Source organism: Cynocephalus volans, chromosome 11, assembly GCF_027409185.1.
Source record: "Cynocephalus volans isolate mCynVol1 chromosome 11, mCynVol1.pri, whole genome shotgun sequence".
NCBI lineage: Eukaryota > Metazoa > Chordata > Mammalia > Dermoptera > Cynocephalidae > Cynocephalus > Cynocephalus volans.
In genome coordinates, this window is record NC_084470.1 from 95,243,038 (window position 1) to 95,262,337 (window position 19,300).

Consider the following 19,300-nt stretch of genomic DNA (forward strand, 5'->3'; position numbering starts at 1 on the left):
GACCCAACGTTGGTGCTGGGGAAGGGACTTGGGCTTGGGGTCCCTGTGCCAGAGTTCAGGCCTGCAGGGCCCAGTAGGTTCTAGGCCAGTCCCCCTTCCACATGGGCTGCTCTGGCATTGGAATGCTTGCCCTAGTCTGGCAGGGCCAGATTTTGCTTTTGTAGGTTTTGGGGTGGGGTTTTTGTGCCCTTGGCCAGTAGGAAGGACCTGGGAAGCAGCCCCTTGCCAACTGCCTGCTCCCCAAAAGGGCCTCTTAACCAGGCACAGGCTGCAAGTCTGCTGATGGTGGTGAGTGGGACCAGATGTGGGATGCTCCGCCTGCCCTCAGGGTGGGAGTCAGGGTACAATGGTGAGTGTTCATACCAGTTGGGGCCATGTGCTGGGGGCATGACAGGGTTCTCCATGTCTTCCATCAACAGGGGGCAAGAGACTGGGCTCAGAGAGGTCAAGGCTTGGCTGAGGTCACACAGTGATCATAGGCAGCAGAGTTGGGTTGAGAAAAAGGACAAGCCTAGACTTCCCAAAGCTGGGGGCTCGGAACCGTCTGGGCAAGGACCTGCAGTAGCAGCGGTGTTCTGCAGGCAGGCCACGTGTGCTGGGAGCCCCCAGGGGAGGAAGCAAAGGGCTGGGGGGCTGGGTCCAGGCGGGACCGGCCTCTGACCGGCCTGCCTCTTGGCAGTTTTGTACCCAGGTCCCTCAGGCCCTCACTACGTGGCCAAGGTTACTGGGTCTATCTTCCAGGTGGGGACAGTGAGACTCAGGCTGGCTGAGGTCCCGGGGCCGAAGCCCCCTAGCCGGTGGGCAGCAGTGCCAGATCTGAAACTCAGTTTAGATCGGATGGGGAAGAGGGTTGCAGGGAGCGGTCGGGGAGTGCTCGCGGCTCCGCGGAGAGCGCGCTGGGCGGCCTCAGGGCGGTTTCGGGGCCAGGGTTCATGCATCCCGCCCAGGAGTGGAGCCGGCTCGGCCCCCTCCCCTGCCTCCGCCTCCGGGGCGGGGTCTAGACCGCCCGCTGGGGAGGGGGCCGGCTCGTCCCGCCCCTGCGCGTCCCCGCCCCGCCCGCGCCGCACACAGCCGGGGGCGCCCGGTCTGCGGACTCGCCGACGGCCGGGTGCACGGACGCACGGACAGACGGACGGCGCCGCGCGGAGCGCCCCGCGGTGAGTGCACGCGGACCCTGCGGCCTGGGGTCTGCACCCCCGCCTGCAGCCGCGACGCCGGCCCGCCCAGGTCTCGCTTTCCCGGTCCCGGCCGCGGGGACGGCGCCCGAGCGCAGCGCCCCGGGCCCCACTGTACAGAGGCGGGCACTGAGGACGGCTCGGAATGGGGGCCCCCGGGACCTGCGGGCGCGCCTCCCATCCCGCCAGGTCGGCCGCCCCGCGCCCCCAGTGCTGCTCCCCCCACCCCTGCAGGGCCCCTCTCTTGATCCCTTCCCCCAGCTTTGCCCCACGGCCATCCCTCCAGTCCGGAGGCCAGGTGACCACCCCAGAGCAGGAAGACTAGGGCCCCTCGGTGTGGCACCCCCCTCACGGGTCACTATTCCCATCCCCAAGTCACACTCACTGCAGCCCATGCACTCACATCAGCAGAAGTTCTTGCACACTCTGCATAGGCACACTAGCCATCCAGGTCACCCCATCCCCCCAGTCTCTCAGTTTCACGCTCAGAACCCCCCACCCTCTTCCCTAAGCCCAGAATCTCTCTTGCACACTGGCTCCTCAGCTCATCTCTCTCACACGTTCGTTTTGCACACACATGCTTCATACACACGTGCCTTGCACACAGGCGTCCCTCCGGCACACATGCCTCTATCAGACAGTTGTGTCTGTTATTAGACTGGTGTGCCTCTGACTCACCCACACGTCTGCCACACGTGGGTGTCTGTCACACGCATATCTCCATCACATGTGTTACACATGTGTCTCTCACATACCTGGAGACACAAACAGCCCCGCACTCCAAGTGCCACACACACTGTGACTCTCACACACACAGTCCTGAGCGCTCACCCCCTCCTCCACGGGCACAGTCTTGGTGGCCGTCCTGGGTGGTGTGGGGTGGGAGCTGGAGTCTTGGGGAGAGCGAGGCGGCAGGCGGGCGTTGCTCTTGGCTGGAGCTTCCTTACCCAGGAGGGGCCTGGGTGGCTGTGGGGAGCACAGGAAGGGCTCAGCCTTCAGGGGTGGCCTGACTCCTCATCGCCCCCTGCCTGTTCTCCCAATTAGGGGTGCTCTCCCTCACTTCTTTGCTGTCACTGGGCCTCGTCCCATCTCAACTTTGTGGAGGCCACTTGTGCCAGCCTGAAGCTGGTCTGAGTCAGCAGATGCGCCCTGACAGACCAGAAAAAGAAAAAGCAAAATGGGCAGTTTGGGTGCTTGTGTTCACCCAGAGCTCCTGAAGAATGGTGCCCCGATGAGCCGGGTGGCATCTGGGGGGGTGTTACCTCGGGTTTGTGACTGATGGGGGCTCTGGGCCTCTCCTTCCCCACATGGAAAGTAGGGGCGAAGATGCCACACCAGAAGGAAGGGGGTACTGGGAGCTGTTGCCCTGAGGGCTGCCTCGACTTCTTGCCCTCCTCTCCTTCCTGCATCCAGTGCTGTGTGATGGGGAATGGGCAGGGGATGAAGTCAAAGAGTCTTATTCCAGGGCACAAACCTGCCAGCCCTGGCTGTGGCTGGCTCTGCATGTTTTGTTTGGCTCTCACCATGTTATTATTATTTTTAAAAATGTAATTAGCTGCCAGCATTTACAAATTGGCAGGGTCTCACATAAAAGTCCGGATTTCCGTCTTCTCTTGAAAAATCACGGGGTCTGGCAGTTCAGGGTCTGCATTCCCTTGTGGCACCCGTTGCTGGTGCTGCCTCCTGCTGCGCCTGGGGATGGGGCAGGAGCGCCTTCTGGCCGCAGTCCCCACCCGGCCTGCTTGCCTGGCCTGCACAGGCCTCTGTCTTGGCTCTGACTGCTGTGTATGTTGGGCTGGTTTTGCTGCATTTTCCACCTCTAGGGTGGGCCCAGGCTAGTTCCCCCCACCAATGGCTGGGGAAGCCTGGTGAGCCTCATACCATTCAAGGCCTTGTCACTGGAGCAGTGAATAGTGGCCATGGGCCTGGACCACAGGCGTCTTTGTGCTGGTGGCAGGTACTTTCTGCTGGGTGGTGGGGGATGGTGGCCTGGGGTCCCCATGAGAGGAAGGAAGGGGCCCTGCCAGACATGAGTTGGGCCTTGCCTATCGCTTTTCTTCCTGTCAACCCTCCTGCAAGGCCATGTTCTTACCCTTATTTGACAGATGAGGAAAGGGGGGCTCAGAAGAGGTCTCCCAGCAAGCAAGTGGAAGAGCTGGGATTTCAACCCAGGGTTTTCTGACTATAAAGCAAAGCTCTTTCAGAGAGCCATGAGAGGGAGGACTCAATCTCATTGACCCTGGGGGGAATTCCGAGCCCCATCCACACCTGACACACAGTAGGTGCTTAATAAATGCCGATGGCATGACTGAGAAAAATGAAACTGTGTTCTCTGTAGGGGTTAGGGTGGAGCTAAATGCAGTTTCTAAGGCGGAGGTTGCACACAGCCTGTGTGGCCATTACGGATCCTTTTAACTGGCTAGAAAACCCAGCGCAGGGTTGCTGCCCGAGTCTTGACGGTCACATTCACCGAGACCCCCTAGTCACCAGGTGGGGACCGCTGAGTCTGGGTGAGTCTGTGTAGGGCCTTGGAACATTGTGGTGTGTCCTCTTGGACACCAGATGCAGTGTTTAGGAACTGTGGGGTGTGAGCCTTTTTCTGTCGAAGCCCTGGTTGGCCTTGGCAGATGAGATACTCCACACAGAGAGGGACTCAGGGGACCTGCATCAGGCAGAGGGACAGCTGGTGTCCAGCTCCTGGCTTATGTGACTGGGTGGGTGGCTGGGGGCAGTCGCTGCTTTATTCTAAGTCTGCATCCTTGTGAGCCTCTGCTCTCTTGTTTGCCATTCAAATGTGGCTGAATTCATGCAAACTAAATGCCTCTGTAATATGTGGCTCCTGGGTGAATGAAGACCAGGCCCTTTAGGAGCACATGGGACTTGGTGGTGGTGGGCAGGCCCTGGCCCCTTCCCTGTACCTCCCTGAGAGGGCAGAACATGGCTTTTTCATTTTCCTTCCTACCGGGGAGGAGGGTGCTAGGCCTGGCTGAGCACAGTGGTGCAGATGGCCCTAAGCAGGAGCTGGTCTGCTGCTGGCCACTGTGTGTCCCAGGGCCTGTCCCTTCCTTCTCAGGGGCCTCGGTCTCCCCTTCTGTAAAGTGGATGCTTCTGATGGGTTTCCAGTGCTCATGGTCCTTGGTGGGGAGGTGGGGGATGGAATTCTGGGACTGCTGTGTAGGGGAAGTTGGGTGTGGTCCACCTCTCTGGCTTCCTGAACTCTGAAGGGCATCCCCCAGTTGAAGGCCGTTCACTGGGATGCAGTTCTAGCCTGGGAGGGGATTCTGGGTGCTCTGCTCTGCCAGCCCTGTGGACCTCCATAAGGCTGGCAGGACCAGCTGCAGCAGGTGGGAGCTGCTGCCAGAGGCCTGGCCCTCCTGGGCTGACGCAGGAGTCACCTGTGTGTGCTAGGTCAGGCACAGTCTGGGTAGGGTGCTCACGGAGGACAGCACAGACACCGTCTTTCTGCCCATGCTGCTTCTATTCTAGTTGGGGTGAGGTGGGATGAGGCCACAAAGAGATGAACTAAGAAGTTGATTTCATAATGGTGCTGAGGAGGTGAAGCCAGTTGTTCAGCGAGATCCAGGTGGGCAGGGAAGGCCAGTGGGAGGAGGGGATTTCTGGTCTGAGCTAGGAGTAGCAAGGGGGCATGGCTAGTGCAAAGGGCCCAGGTGGGAGGAGGCTAGAGCTGGGAGAGGGTGGAGAAAGGGGACAGAGGAGTTGGAGAGGGCGTGGGGGAGGGGGTTTGAAAGCCCCTGAAAAATCTTGAGCCAGGGAATAGTGAGATTCATTTCTGTTTTAGGAATCCTCGCTAGCTGTGAGATCAAGGGGGTTTGCGCGTCTGCCCAGGGGATGTTGGCAGAAGGGCTGAGCTGGCTGCTGGCCGTTTTTGGGGCTGGCCCTGCCAGGCCCCATGCTGGGGGGCAGGCCAGTGGGAAGCTACAGGCGGCTGGGGGAGACAGGCTTGTTGACAGATACTGAGATCCAGTGTGATGCACAATAGTTAAATAGATGATGGCACATCCTTACAGTGGAATATTATGCAGCTGTGAAAAATCAGGATTCTCTCTATGCACAGATCTTTAAGATCTGTTGAGAAGAAAACAAGGTGCTGAGTCGGGTGTAAAGTATGCACCTCTTGTGTAAGATAAGAATATAAGTTCATGTTTGCTTGTATGTGCGAAAACAAACCCCAGGGGAAGCACCAGGAGCTGGTTTCAGTGGTTACCTGTGGGTGGTCCTGGGAGGGGAGTGGTGCATGGTGAGGTGTGCCACTGTGTGCCTTGTTATTTTTCTGGTTTTTGAACTGTGTCACTGTATTCCCTGCTCAAAACATTACACAAAATTAAAAGGTGGTGGGTGAATGTTCATTTGTGAGTTTTAAGTGACAGTGTTTAAGGTGGTTTCAAAATTCCCTGAGTTACTGACCTTGTTGTTGAACAGACTTCTTCCTGGCATGGCGTGTGAAATTTTCCATTGTGATTATAATTATATGGCACAAAGTCACTTTTTGCAAAGATTGGCCAGTGTACAAAAGGTCCCCCTCTTTCCCACCCACCCCTTTCTTCGCCTCTTTTCCTGCGGGTGTTTCCTTTTGGAGACTGACTGTGGGCTCTTCCTGGGGTGGACACCTTGCATTTAACATTCTGTCAGGAGCCTGTTTCCTTGATCTGCCCCACTGGCCTGGAGCTTAGGGACAGGTCCAGGCCTGGCTCCTGGGCAGGGAGCAGCTGGGTTCAGGGAAGTCCCTGCTTTGGCATCCTACAAGGTTCCGATCCCAGCTCACACACCGTGCTGCCTTGGGGCCATGACTTGCGCTTCTGTGCCTCAGTTTCCTCCTCTGTAAACTAGGTGTCATAATCCCTGTTTCTCAGGGCTGTTGGAAAGAGGAAATGAGAGCACTCATTCCTTCATCCAACAGGTATTTATTGGGCACCTACTGGGTGCTGGACACTGTTCTAAGCTCTGGGGATAGTGCAGTGACCAAGATGACATCCTCCACCTCCACGGAACTCACTTCTGGTGAGAGACACAGACGGGAGAAGAATTGACGTGCACTGGGATGCCTCTGCTGGCCATGCATGCCAGGAGGGGTTGGGGGTGGGCTGGGCTGTTTTAGGTAGAGTGTCAGTGGAGGCAGGGACCCAGACCAGGGCAGTGCTGGGGGAAGGGACATCAGACAGAGGGCACAGCAGGGGCAAATGACCGTGAACAGCTGCAGGACAGGACCCTCTGTGAGTGAGGGGTTGGGGGAGGAGGGCAATTAAGGAGATGGGCCAGGGCCAGTCACTAGGTGTGATGAGAACCCACTGGAGCATTCTGATTCAGGGACGGGTGAGGCCTGATTGAGATTTTAAAGGCTGGAGACTTACAGCTGGTCATTAAGGGGCAAAGGGGAGTGGTGGACTGGTGGTCTCACTCCAGGAAGGTTAGGAACCTTGTCTGGGCATTGTGTGGGAGCAACAGGGAGGGGCTTGCTGGAGTTGGGGTTCTTGGGTTAGCAGCTCCCTGAAATTCCATGCCCAGGGCCTTGGGTTCTCTTTCACCCCACAGTGCTGGCAATAGCCTCTGGGCTGGTGCACAGAGCGGGGAGAACACAGGGTCCCTCCCACGGCCATCCCAGAGACCCCCACCCAGGCAGTTCTTGAATGCTTTGGTCAGGCTGTCCTGGAGGAGAGTGCGAGGGCCATGGGAGCTGTAGGGGCATCCAGCTGAGCCTGGGGGTGGTCAGGGAGGGCTTCCTGGAAAAGGTAGTGCAGGCACTGTGACATAAGGTAGAGGGGTGAGGGAGACATGGGAGGAAGTCTGGCTTCTTTTGTTGGGGGAGGGAGTTGGAGGAGAGGTGGGAAGTAAGGCTGGGGTGGTGGATTGGACCTTGAAAACTGAGGACCTCCAGTCCTGGTCTGAGAGCAGGTGATGGGCAGCTCAGGGCATTCTGAGCAGGGGATGGACATGGCCAGACCTGTGAGGTAGGAGGTTCTCTCTGTGGCCCAGGTGTGGGGATAGGAATGGAGGGGGCAAGATGGCAGGTGGGAGGCTTGTGAGTGTGACAGGGCAGGGAAACTGAGGCTCAGAGAGGGACCTGCTGCAGTTGCAAAGTGAGTGAGGAGGAAGAACCGGGGCAGTAGCCACTTCTGCCCACCCCCAGATCCTGCCCCCCATGAGCACCCTTGATTATGGGCACCAGCGGCCCACCCCCACCTCTGATTCACCTTCTTCTGGCACGTCCCTTCCCAGGGCCCCTCTTGGGTCAAGCCATGCGTCATTTTATACCATTGTCCTCACAGTTATTGGAATTTGGAAATGTTGCAAAAATGCCTCTCTCTCTTCTCGTATATGGAGATTGTTGCAAAGAAAGTGCTGGTTTGGGGAAAGGTTATTTCCTTCCTCAAGGGTGGGGAACCTGGCTTTTCTGAGAGGGACTGTATTGTAGGCAGCCAGAGTGTCCCTGCCCAAGTCTCAGTGCTGTTGAGGAAGTGGTGCCACCCACCCGCCCTGCCCTGGGCTGGGGGATGTTGGGAGCCTTGCCAGGCCCAGAGGGAGGGCAGGGAGCACGCATGTGCTGCGGCCACGGGAGTCTTTGCACAGGCAGGCCCTGCTGGTCCCAGGCCATCTCGGTTTGCTCCTCTGTAAATCAGGGTTGACCCTCTGGCTCTGCTGGCATTTGGTGCCCGGAAATGACCTGCAGTGTGTAGAGAGGGCTCTGAAGTGTGGTGAGGGACCTGCCAGCCTGTGGGGAACTTGGAGGGCATCCAGCGCCCGCTTGGGCCTGAGTCACAGGACCCTGGGCAGTGAGGGTTTTCTCTCCCAGCCTCAGTTTCTCCATCTGTAGAATGGGCCTGGTGGTAGTGCTCCCGTTGTAGGGTTGGTGTGGAGACTGAGGGATGAATGGAAAGCCCCAAGCAAGCTTTGGGTAAGTAGACAGCACTGAGTTAGTGTGCATTAGCCAGTTCCTTGAGCACGGGGCCATCTCTCCCATCACGTTTGCCTCTCCTGGTCTGAGACGCCGTCATGTGTTGGGGCCGGCCCTCAGCCCCGTGGCTGGGGCACAGCAGTGCTTGACAAGCCTCCCAGAGTTCTTCCCTCCTCAGCCTGGGACCCCCTTCCTGGCCCTGATTTCCCAGTCCCGTCCTTGGTCCTGAGTGAGCTTCTGGGTGATCCAGAAAGTTCTATTCTTCTTAGAGTCTCCTCAAAATGAAAATACAACATTAAAAAAAATTGCAGTGGAGAACTCTAAGGAGCCCTGAACACACCTCCCCAGCCTGTAGTCTGAGCCAGGGGAGGGTGGGCAGCAGGACAGCACAGGGCTGGGGCATCCAGGATGGGGGTCTTGACATGTGCTAACCCCTCGAAGGCACAGCTATACCACACACTCGCTGGCCGCTGACACACACACACACACACACACACACACACACACACACACACACACTCACTCACTCACTCACTCACTCACTCACTCACTCACTCACTCACACTGAAGACCCCTGCTCACCTCTGCGGTTTTGTAGACAACTTTCCCCATCTTTGGGAGTGGAGAGATGAGCCGTGCTCATGGCTTGGTGCCTGCTGAGCACCTGTGTCTCCATGTTGCCTCATGTCCTTGGAAGCAAATTAATTTCACCACCTTGTCTGACTCACGGGTGTCCCAGGGGCGTTGGTGGCTGTTATCTGATCACAGGGTTGATAGTCGCAGGCTCCATAGGGGGACCAGCGGATATTGGCTTTCTCTTCTGATAAAGTGGTGATGAGTTTAACCACCATGTGTCTGGCTGTGCCCTCCTACCTCCTCTGCATTTTCGTCATACTTAATATTACAGTATTTTAAAAAATCTGTCCCCCGTTTTGTTCATACTTACTTTAAAAGGAAACCTTTCATCACAGCTGTAGATAAAAATCAGGATCACTTGCTCTAAATCAGCAATACCTATAAAAATAAATACAGCACTAACTAAGCAGTTCCTTAAGTCCCAGCCACCTTCTGTTCCCTGCCACAGGCCTGGGCTCTTTCTTTGTTAAAGAAGACGTTGGCAGGTGCCCGAGCGATGTCAAAGGCACACCAGTGCTTCCCAGAGACAGTCTCTGATATCGATTGGCTAGAGGAGAGCTAGAAGGGGAAAAATCCTCACCACAGACCACCGATCCTGATGTCTACACTTGGAATTGGATGCTACCATGCACAGTCATCCCTAGCCCCACTGGGATAGCCCAACTGGGATGGCCCCTCTGGCTGGTCATTGCACACCTTCCATCTTCTGGGGACTCCTTGGCATATTTTGTGTTGGGAATGAGCCGTGAGAGGAGGCTCCACCCCTCCAGCAGGGATGTGTTCTCTGAGACCAAGCCCCTGGCTCTCAGGCAGTGGCTGGTCCCTGTTGTCATGTGGCGCTAGAATTGTCCTGTATTCCCCTAGCTCTGTACCTAAGACTGTGTCTTAGTTGGCTCCAGCTGCTATAACAGAATACCACAGACTGGGGGGCCTAAACAACAAATATTTATTTCTCACAGTTCTGGGAGCTGGAAGTCCAAGATCAAGGTGCCCCAGATTCGGTTCCTGGCTAGAGCTCTCTTCCTGGCTTCTGTCTTCTTGCTATGTCTTTACAAGCAGAAGAGAGAGAGAGAGTTCTAGTCTCTATTCTTCTTCTAAGGGCACTTCTCCCATCATCGTGTGGCCCCACCCTCAGGACCTCATCTAAACCTAGTTACCTTCCAGAGGCCCCACCTTCCGATACCATCCCACTGGGGTTAGGGCTTCAATGTATGAATTTGGTGTGGGAGGACACAAATATTCAGTCTATAGCAGACTGGTTTAATAAACTGCTAAGGATGGAAAGGACGGAATACCACCTGCCTTTTCCTGAATCGCCCCACCGTGACTCCAAGGTAGGATGTGCCCAGCCCACGCACACCTCCTTGGGATGGCTGTGGCTTCCTGGGTATGGGGCGGGAGGAGTGACCTCCTCAGCTGCAAACCTCAGAGGGTCCCACGGGGCTGGTGGGGCCTGAGCCATGGCGACGTAATCCACCCCTGACCTGGGCTTGACTTCCCCTGCTCCTGGCTTCGGCAGTGGGCCTGTCCACTGCTGGGAATGCGGCCTCCTTCCCATGGGCCTCTCTGTGTTTAAGGCCCCTCAGTGGATGCAGGGGGCTCCACTACATGGTCGGGGAAGGTCTAGCGACTCATTGGCCCTGGGTAGAGCTGCAGCCACCAGGACTTCCTCATGCCCCATCTTTCTTTTGTTTCTGCTTTTCTCTGTGAGCCTGGTTGAGTCTCAAAACGACGTCTACCACATGGCAGGAAACGTGCCCACCCTTGGCTTGGGGGCTTTGGAGCTCATCATTTCTCCCAGTGCAGGTGGTCTGTGCCTCACCAGCCCAGGCAAGGGCTCTGATTGGCCCAGCTTGGCAAGGCATTGCCCTGGGCCAGTTTGTGGTGGCGGGGTCATGCCACCTGATGCTGATGTGGCTTCGGGGCCCCTTCAGAGCCATTCCCTGAGAAGGGGGATTGAGAGAAGCAGCCTGACACTGCAAGAGGGGACTCCTGGAGGGACAAAGTCTAGTAACTCCAGAAACTCACACAGTCTTGGGGTCCAGCCAGCAACAGACACAAGAAGGTTGTTACTCTTCTTTATTGTCGTGAATGTCAGGATTACGGATCTGCTCAACTTACGATGGGGTCACATCTTGATAAGCCTATGGTGAGCTGAAAATATTGTAAGTTGAAAATGGTTTAATACACCTATTGCTAGTATGGGAAGAGGTCAGAATTCAAAATTTGAAGTTCAGTTTTTACCGAATGCATATTGCTTTTGTACCATTGTAAAGTCAAAAAATTGTTGAACCGTTATAAATCGGGGACCTTCTGAATTTTGATTGCAGGTAATATAAAGTACAATTTAAGCAAAAAAGTTATGGAACTAAAAAGTACAGGGTCTAGCTTCAGGCATGGCTGTATCCAGGAGCTCTAAAGAGACCATCAGGACCGTGTCTCATCTCTTGCTCTGCTTTTCTCCATGTTGCAGTGTTCTCAGGCTGGCTCTGCCACATGGTAGTCAGTTGGCCCAGCAGCTCCAGGCTGGAGCAAGGAAACCCCCTTTTCCAGGAACTTAAGCATAGTCATATATGACTGGGTTGTGTGACTGTCCCTGACCAGTCACTGTGGATAGGGGAGGGAGACCTGTCATTGGCCATCTAGTGGTCCGTGTAGCCTGAAAGTGGGAGAGGGGGGTTCACCAGAGGAAAATTGAGGTGCTCTTAGCAGGAGAAGGGGGAGGAGATCCCGGAGTATCTCTGGCCTGCTCTACATAAACAGCCAGCACATCTCTTTCCCATCCCTGCCTCCCACGGTGGACTCATTCAAAGGGAATGCGAAGATGTTCTAGCATGAGTAATAGCAGCTAGTCATGATCTGGGATAGTTCATGTTAAAACAGGGAGTTGTAGAGAGGGACTGGGGGCTCTGGGGTCCTGACTTCCAGCCCAACCACACTTACCCCAAGAGATGGAGATGCAGGCAGTGTGTTGCTCTCTGAGGGTTTGCTCTAAACCTCTTGTTTTGTCATTCTTTTTTGTCTGTGAACCCTGAAGATCCAAGATCTTTGTATGCAAGTGCCAAAGGTCACAGAGAGGTAGCACTGAGCTCTGAGGAAAGGTTTCCCAGAGGAAGGGATATTAAGTTGAGTCTTTAGAGATGAATAGGAGTTTGCTAAGGGGAAGAAAGGTGTGTCTGGCAGAGGGAACAGCCTTTGCAAAGGAATGGGCAGGTTTGAGGAACTGTGAGAGGTTTAGAGTAGCTGGAGGAGCTCCAATTCTTTTTCTAATATTGAACTTTTAGGGCTGGTCCATGGCTCACTTGGGAGAGTGTGGTGCTGATAACACCAAGGCCATGGGTTCGGATCCCATACAGGGATGGCTGGTTAGCTCACTGGGTGAGCGTGGTGCTGACAACATCAAGGCAAGGGTTAAGATCCCCTTACCGGTCATCTTTAAAAAAAAAAAAACAAAACTGAACATTTATTGAGTGCCTCTTGTTTGCCAGGCATGGTGCCAGAGTCTTTACATCATCTCCTTGAGTCTTCCCAGCGTTGCTGAGAGGCTGCTGTGGCTGGGCCCATTTGGCAGGTGAAAGTGTGGCTGCTCGGGGGCCATGTGCTCTGAGTCGCCCAGCAGCCTAGGGGTAGAGCTGGGTGCACATTTGAGCCCCGACCTCTGGGAGTCCAGAGCTCAGTGCTGCTTGCCGTCCTCTTTGCTCAGGGGCAGCTGCAGACTGCCTTGGGGGGCCTCCAAGGCTCCCACGGCAGGCTGGGCCCGACTCCGCCATTCGTTGCTCACTGGCCGCCTCACTGGCAGCCCCGAGAAATTCCTAACGTTCAGGGCCGTGCAAATGAATTGGGGCGCTGGCACGGCAAAGGCCCGAGGGAGTCGCAGAGAGGCCTGGCCTCCCGCTCCCTGGCTGGTGCCTCCTTCCAGATGCTGAAGCCTGGGTGTGCTGCGGCCAGCTCCACCCGCCTGTCTCCATCGCCTGTTTGGCTTTCGGTGTGTGCTTCTCTCTGTTTCTATGTTTCTCTCTTTTTCTCTGTCCCTCTGTCTTGCTCTCTTTCTGCCTCCCTGACAGATACCCGTCCTTGTCTCTTTCAGTGTCTGTCTGGGTCTCTTTCTGCCTGTCCCTTGCCAGCACCCCTCTACCTACCTTCTAGGATCTCAGGCCTTTGTGAGGCTAAAAGGAGGACACAGGAATGACAGTGCTTCTGTATAAAGAGTGGACATGTACCTTAGTTGTTACAGTGTGAGGCTCCCAACTTAGTGACTTGCCAGTGATGCTCACATTCGTAACTCATCCCATGTAGCCTTTGGGCCATACAGATTCATTAATCTCATTCATCCACTCACCCACCCGTCCACACACTCATTCACTCACCCACCCACCTTACTCATCCATCCATCCATCCACCCCTCCCATGAAATCATCCGTCCATCCATCCATCCATTCATCCAGCCACCCTCCCAATCCATCCATCCACCCACCCACCCACACACCCTTGGGTTGGCCTTAAAGTACGGGGTGGTGTTTGTGTGTGAAGAGTTTCAGGAGAGAAGGCACCCTGGTTGGGGTAATGATAAGAACAAAGATGAGGGGTTGGGAACCAGAAGGTGTCTTCCACTTCAGCAGGAGTTGGGTGCATGGAGGGCAACGGAGGGAGGTGGTTTAGGACAGATACGTGAGGCTAGATGTGAAAGGCTTTGAATGCTGCCTTTAGGAGTTTTCACTTTATCCTTGGGCCACAGGTCTTCAGCCAGGGGTCCATGAGTGAACTCTAGAGAGCCTGTGAGACTCCTAACACAACAGTTTTAGGTATGTGCTTGCCTATGTTGCAAGCACTCAGGGTTGCAAATGACAGAAAACCTGGTCCAAGTTAGCTTAAGCAAAATGGGTCCATGTCATTGCATGGTTCAGTTTTTCAGTTAGCTTCAGGCATGGCTGGATCCAGGTGCCCCATAGCTGTCACTGTGACCCCATTTCTCTTTCTTCCTTTTCTTGGCTTATCTTTTTTTAAGTTGGCTCCAGCCTCAGACAGTCTCCATCTGGTGACAAGACGGCTTCAGGTGGCTTCAGGTGGCTTCAGGGATCCTCAACATTAAATCATCTCATGCCTAGTACAGAGGGAAAGAGAGAGGCCGTTTGCTCAGTATCTCGCCTGGGTTGGGTCTCATGGGCTCTAGTTGGCCTGGCGTTCATCCCGAGTCGGGCACTGTTGTGAGGGGAATGGGATGTGCGGTCTGGAGTGACAGTGGCGTGGTGTGGGCCCTGGAATGAGATCCAGAGGCTGTTCCTGGAAAGAGGGTGAGTATGTCCTGTGCTCAGAAACCACCCAACACCTGCTACAGAGCGTTGTTTGTGTTTTCTCTTCTGGTGGAGATGGCTGTGGATTATTTGTAGCTTTTCTTACATTCTCAGAGGGGCCAGAGCTGATAGGGATTTTGAGCAGGCGTGTGAGGTGAACAGATGAGAAGTCCCCAGTCAGCAAGCCACGCGGAAGAGGCCTGGGGACTTAATGGGTGGAGCTCCAGGTGGGGACGGGGGAGCTCAGCCTTGGCCTGGGTGTCTCTGTCGCTCCGCCCTGGGGTGTTTCCTCTCGCAGGAGGAGTGACTGTGGGGAAGGGAAATATCAGCTCCCTCCACTGCCAAAAGCAACATTTTCTTTTCTCAAAGGTTGATTAAAAGTCACGGACATTAAATCTTCGTAATTTTTCACCTGCTTATGTTGCTAATGAGATTAGTGATTGTGTATGTAGGGTCAGCTCTCACCCAAGATTTAAGGAGCTTTTTATTACTTTTTTTTTTTTTTCTTTTTTAGGGAGGAGAGGGAAGGGAGGGGTCAGAAACCTGGCTGTTCCTCTTCAAGGATTCTTTTTCCCGGTGTTCTCACGAGCTCACCCTGTTGAAGGAAATCCCCAGTGGCTGGCGAGCCTGTGAGGCACCCGGGGCCCCGGTGCCCCACGTCCCACCTGGGCCCACTGTGTGGCCAGCACTTTGCATCCAGGGTTCGCTCTGGACCCGCATCCCCTCCTCCTCGGGAACCCACCTGTGCCTTCAGCCTCACCTGCCTTCCCCTGGCCTGCCACCTGCTCATGCTTCCAACCGAGAGGACCACAGACCCCTCCTAGACCCGTCCCTTCACGGCCAGGCTTGTGTTTTTGCAAATCGTGCCATCCGTTATTAAGACTTTTACAGTGAAGGAAATAAAGGAAAATATGGTTTTAAAGACGGAAGCCAAACCCGATCACTTGCTTTTGATGACTGGTGACTTTCACACCCCTCTCCCGTCTCCATTTCTCGTGCCCACGCCCTCTCTGGCTTTTGTTTCCTTTTTGTAGACTACTGTAATTCTTTCTTTTTTCTTTTCTTTAAAAAGTCTCTTCCAGGGGCCGGCCCGTGGCTCACTTGGGAGAGCGTGGTGCTGACAATACCAAGTCAAGGGTTAAGATCCCCTTACACGTCATCTTTAAAAGAAAAAAGAAAAAGAAAAAGTCTCTTCTATTGTAAAAAAGCATACATACAAAACAGTACCTAAAAGTCAGTGTAGGGTTGGGGAGCAAACCCTCGGGCACCCACCACCTGGGTGAGGCAAGAGGGTACTGCCTGCTCCTGGAAGCCCCCGTGGTTCCTCCGCTTCTCCCCCACCAGGTACCCACCCCTAGACTGGGATGGCGAGCACTCCGGCTTGGCTTTCTAGTTCGGCCTCCTGCATTTGCAATCCCTAAATGATGTTTTGGGGTTTTGTACTTTATATGACTGGAATCTTTCTCAGGCTTCTTGAAAGGAGTGTCTATAGTCCTTTCTTGAATTCCTAGTGTGGCTCCACTTCCCTGTTGGAACAGTGTCCACTAAATGTACCTGATGCTTTGCTGAGTCCCCTGGGCCCTGGACGTGGGTGACTGACTTATCTCTCCTCGGCTTCTTTCCTTCCTTGATGTTCATGTCACCCTTCCCCACCTGTTCTCTTGCTTCTCACCGCCCCCTCCCTCCCCCGCCTTGTTCCCTGCATGTCAGCCACAGTGTGTCAGGCTGGTTCCTGCCTCAGGACCTTTGTACATGCTGTTACCTCTATCTGGGATACCATTCTCCAATCTTCCCTTGGCCACCACATTTTTGCCAGGCAGCTCTCAGATGGGATGTCTCCTCCTATGCCCACTCTGACCACTCTTGCCAAAGGAGATCCAGTCTCTCTCCATCACAATGCCCAGGTTATCTTATTTATTTGTCCCTTGTCTGTTCCCTCCACCAGAATGTCAGACATATGAGGGCAGAACTTTCATTGGTCTGTCCACTGCTACAACCCCAGCGCCTGTAATGGGGGCCAGCAGGTAGCAGGTTCTTGATGAATAGCTGCAAACTGCAGGACTCTGAACATACTCCCTTGGCCAGACAGACCTGGGTTCAAATCCCTGTGCCACCTTTTACTGGTTATGTGACCTTGGAACCTAATCCAAACCAGTAGCCGAACCCTACCCCTCACTTACAGTTTCCTCATCTATAGAGCATGGTTAAATAAACATTCCTGGAAACTCACAGTCCGGTGTTTGGCATTATGTCAGCACTGAGGAAGTGGTGGTTAATATGAACCTGATCAACAGCTAACATTCCTACTGATGTTTTGTGCCAAGAACAAGTTTATTTTTCCCAGTGAACTAGATGACTTCCTCTTATCAGACAAGGAGCACCGGGTCACCTTCTAATTTCCCTTTTGGCCTTGGCCGCCAGGAAGCTTACTACTATGGCGAGGTCTCAGGAGCAGCCCTGGCTTCCTGCCAGCCCTTCACTGTGTGCTTTCTTCCCTCTCCTCTGTCTGCTCTTTGATCCCTCGCTTTTGACTGTACAGTGCATGTTATTATTACTTTTTATTTTGGTAGAATATACATAGAATTTACCATTTTAACCATTTATAAGTGTACTGCTCAGTGATATTAAATAAATTTGTATTGTTGTGCACTGGTCACCACTGTCTATTTCAGAACTTTTTCATCTTCTCATACTGAAACTCTGTATCCATTAGGCAGTAACTCCCCCTCTCCCTCACTTTCAGTCCCTGCCAACTACCTTTCTACTTTCTATGAATTTGACTACTCTAGTTAGCTTATATAAATGGAATCATGCGGTATTTGTCCTTTTGTCTCTGGCTGTATCACTCAGCATAAGGTCCTCGAGGTTCATCTGTGTTGTAGCACGTGTCAGAATTCCCTTCTTTTTCCAGGCTGATGACATTCCATCGTGTGTACAGACCACACTTTGTTAATTCATTCATCCACTGATGAACACTTGGGTTGCTCCCACCCTTTGTCTCTTGTGAACAATGCTGCAGTGAACATGAGTGTGCAAATATTATTTTAAATAAATAACTTTCTTACTTTTCTTAGCCTTGTGTGATCCCAGGCTAAATTATAATTAAAGGTAGGGTTTTGGACAGTTTCTAGGACCAAGCTGTCTTACCTGCTTTTGCCTGAGTGTGTAGCTGTGTGTCTTTGTGTGTGTTGGACACCATGGCCACTGCTGGTGCTCTGTCCAGCTCACCTGCAGGTGCACACGTCCCCCAGTGGCCACAGGTGTTGCTGGTGTCGGCTGCTAATGGTTTGCACCTGAGCCTTCTCCAGCCGCTTGCTCTTGGTTGGCAGGTGTTGCCTCCCCTCCCTCAAGATGCCTGGGATCCCCATGGTCTTTGGCCAATGACTGACTAATATGCCTGTGGGTGGGACGAGCCCCCACATGCCCTTCACACTGCAGGGTCCCTGTGGGTCAGGCTGTTGCTGTAGTCCAGCTGAGATGACAGCTTTGCCCAGCTCGCCCCTCCTCTCCTGCCTCCTCTTTCTCTTCTCCTCAGAGCTCTTCTCCAGTGAGCCACATGTACAAGCACCCTGTCTTGGGCTCTGCATCTGGGGAGCCCAACCTGAGACAGTGTGCAACTCACTTATTCCTCCTACCATCGTGGGTCTTGCACAGCTGCAGGGTGCCGGGTTGGATTCTGATATGACTGACATCCTGAGGCTGTCTAGTTCATGTGTCAGGGGTGGTCTCCTCGGAAGGGGGTGAGAATTCCCAGTGTCCAACATGTATGGAAGATGTACATCTAACCCAGGAAACCAGGCTCCTCAGGAGGTGACTCTGGGGTGGGGGTGTGGGGGGCAGGAACTCCCTCATCTGGGCTGCTCTCCTGCGGGTGTGGATGGAGAAGCTCAGGGCTTTGGAGAGTCCAGGCCAGTAGAAAGGGACAAGCAAGCCTACCAATGCCAGCCCACCAATGCCAGCAGAGAGCGAACATGAGTCTGAGTTAGACCAGGAAAGCCCTGCTGTCAGCCCCATGCCTTGGTATAAAATGCTCAGGTATTAAATGTTACAGTATTAAGTTAATTGTAAATTAGTAATTTTGGCAGCTAATTTAAAAAGTACAGCGTGGGCCCCATAAACACGGTTTGTGTGCCCCTGGGCTTGGTGGCTGGTTTGCACCTGCCCTCTGGTTTGACTTGGGGGCTGGGGGCAGCCATCTGGGTGGAGCCAGCAGGCCAGGTGGTATTGATTACTTGTGTGTGTGTGTGTGTGTGTGTGTGTGTGTGTGCGCGCGCGCGCGCAAGCGGCATGTCTGCGAGTATCTCATGTGTTTATTTCCCTGCTGTCATCCCAGCTGTTTGCAAGTCCCAGTGTTTTGATACAGCTGCCTGTTGTTTAAAAGAGAGGTCCCCAGCAAATATTTAAAAAGTTGTAAAGCCATATCCATGGCAACCTGAGACTTTCTTATTATTTAGAGTTATCCGATCAAACGTAGGCTGCCTTGTTAAATTGGAATTTCAAATAAGCATCAAATAAGTATGTCCCAAACATTGCACAGCACATACTCAAACACTAAACAGTTATCTGTTTATCTGAAATTCCAGTGTAACTGCACGTCCTGTATTTTTATTTGCGAGATCTGGCAAGCCCATTCTTGTCAGAGGCAGAAGGATCAGAGAACTGGAGAAAGGATGAACTCTTCTTACTGGGTGACTTGATGTCATATGACGCGGTCTGTGCTCTCACTATGGCAGGATCCCACTTTCGACAATGGGGGCACTGGTGAAGTTCCCCCCCGGGTGGCTTTGACCTTCCAGTGTCCTTGCCAGCCTGGAGCATTTTCGTGAGGGGTCTGCTGTGGTTGAATGTGGAAGTTAATTTGTCAAAGGAGGCTGTGTCACCTTGCTGCAGGGATGTGCGTGTGCATTTTGTGACGGGTGGGGGAGCAGCAAAGACGACAGAGGAGGAGCTTGCAGTCAGGCAAGGAGGGGCAGGTGAGGTCTGAGCAGCGTCTTCTGACTCTGATATGCCAGAGACCACCCTCCCCCATCCTGCCCACCCGGTGCCCTGTGGTGGGGAGACCGTGAGAGAGTGGGCATGTCTGAAGGGTCTCCTGTTCCACGGACACTCCTTGGGAAGAGACCCTTGCTGAGTGTGCCCTTCCCACCACCTCTGCTGCCCTGTCCACATTCAAGTGATGGCCTTGAGAATGTAACCTAGGTGGGAACCCCACTGCTCACTGTAGAATCCCCAGGTGCCTCCCGCCCCGCCCCTCGCAGGGATTTAATCAACAAAGACCAAAGCTGGGG

General features: G+C 54.0%; 1 protein-coding gene across 2 annotated transcripts in view; it reads left to right on the top strand.

The window, feature by feature from the left end:
- The first annotated feature begins 1,081 nt into the window (after positions 1-1,081).
- Positions 1,082-19,300, top strand: part of FBLN2 (fibulin 2) — an 83,321-nt gene continuing 65,102 nt past the window's right edge. For both annotated transcript variants that reach the window (XM_063113965.1, XM_063113966.1), the window contains exon 1: positions 1,082-1,157. The gene's annotated coding sequence lies outside the window, so the exon portion shown is untranslated. The remainder of the gene's footprint in view (positions 1,158-19,300) is intronic.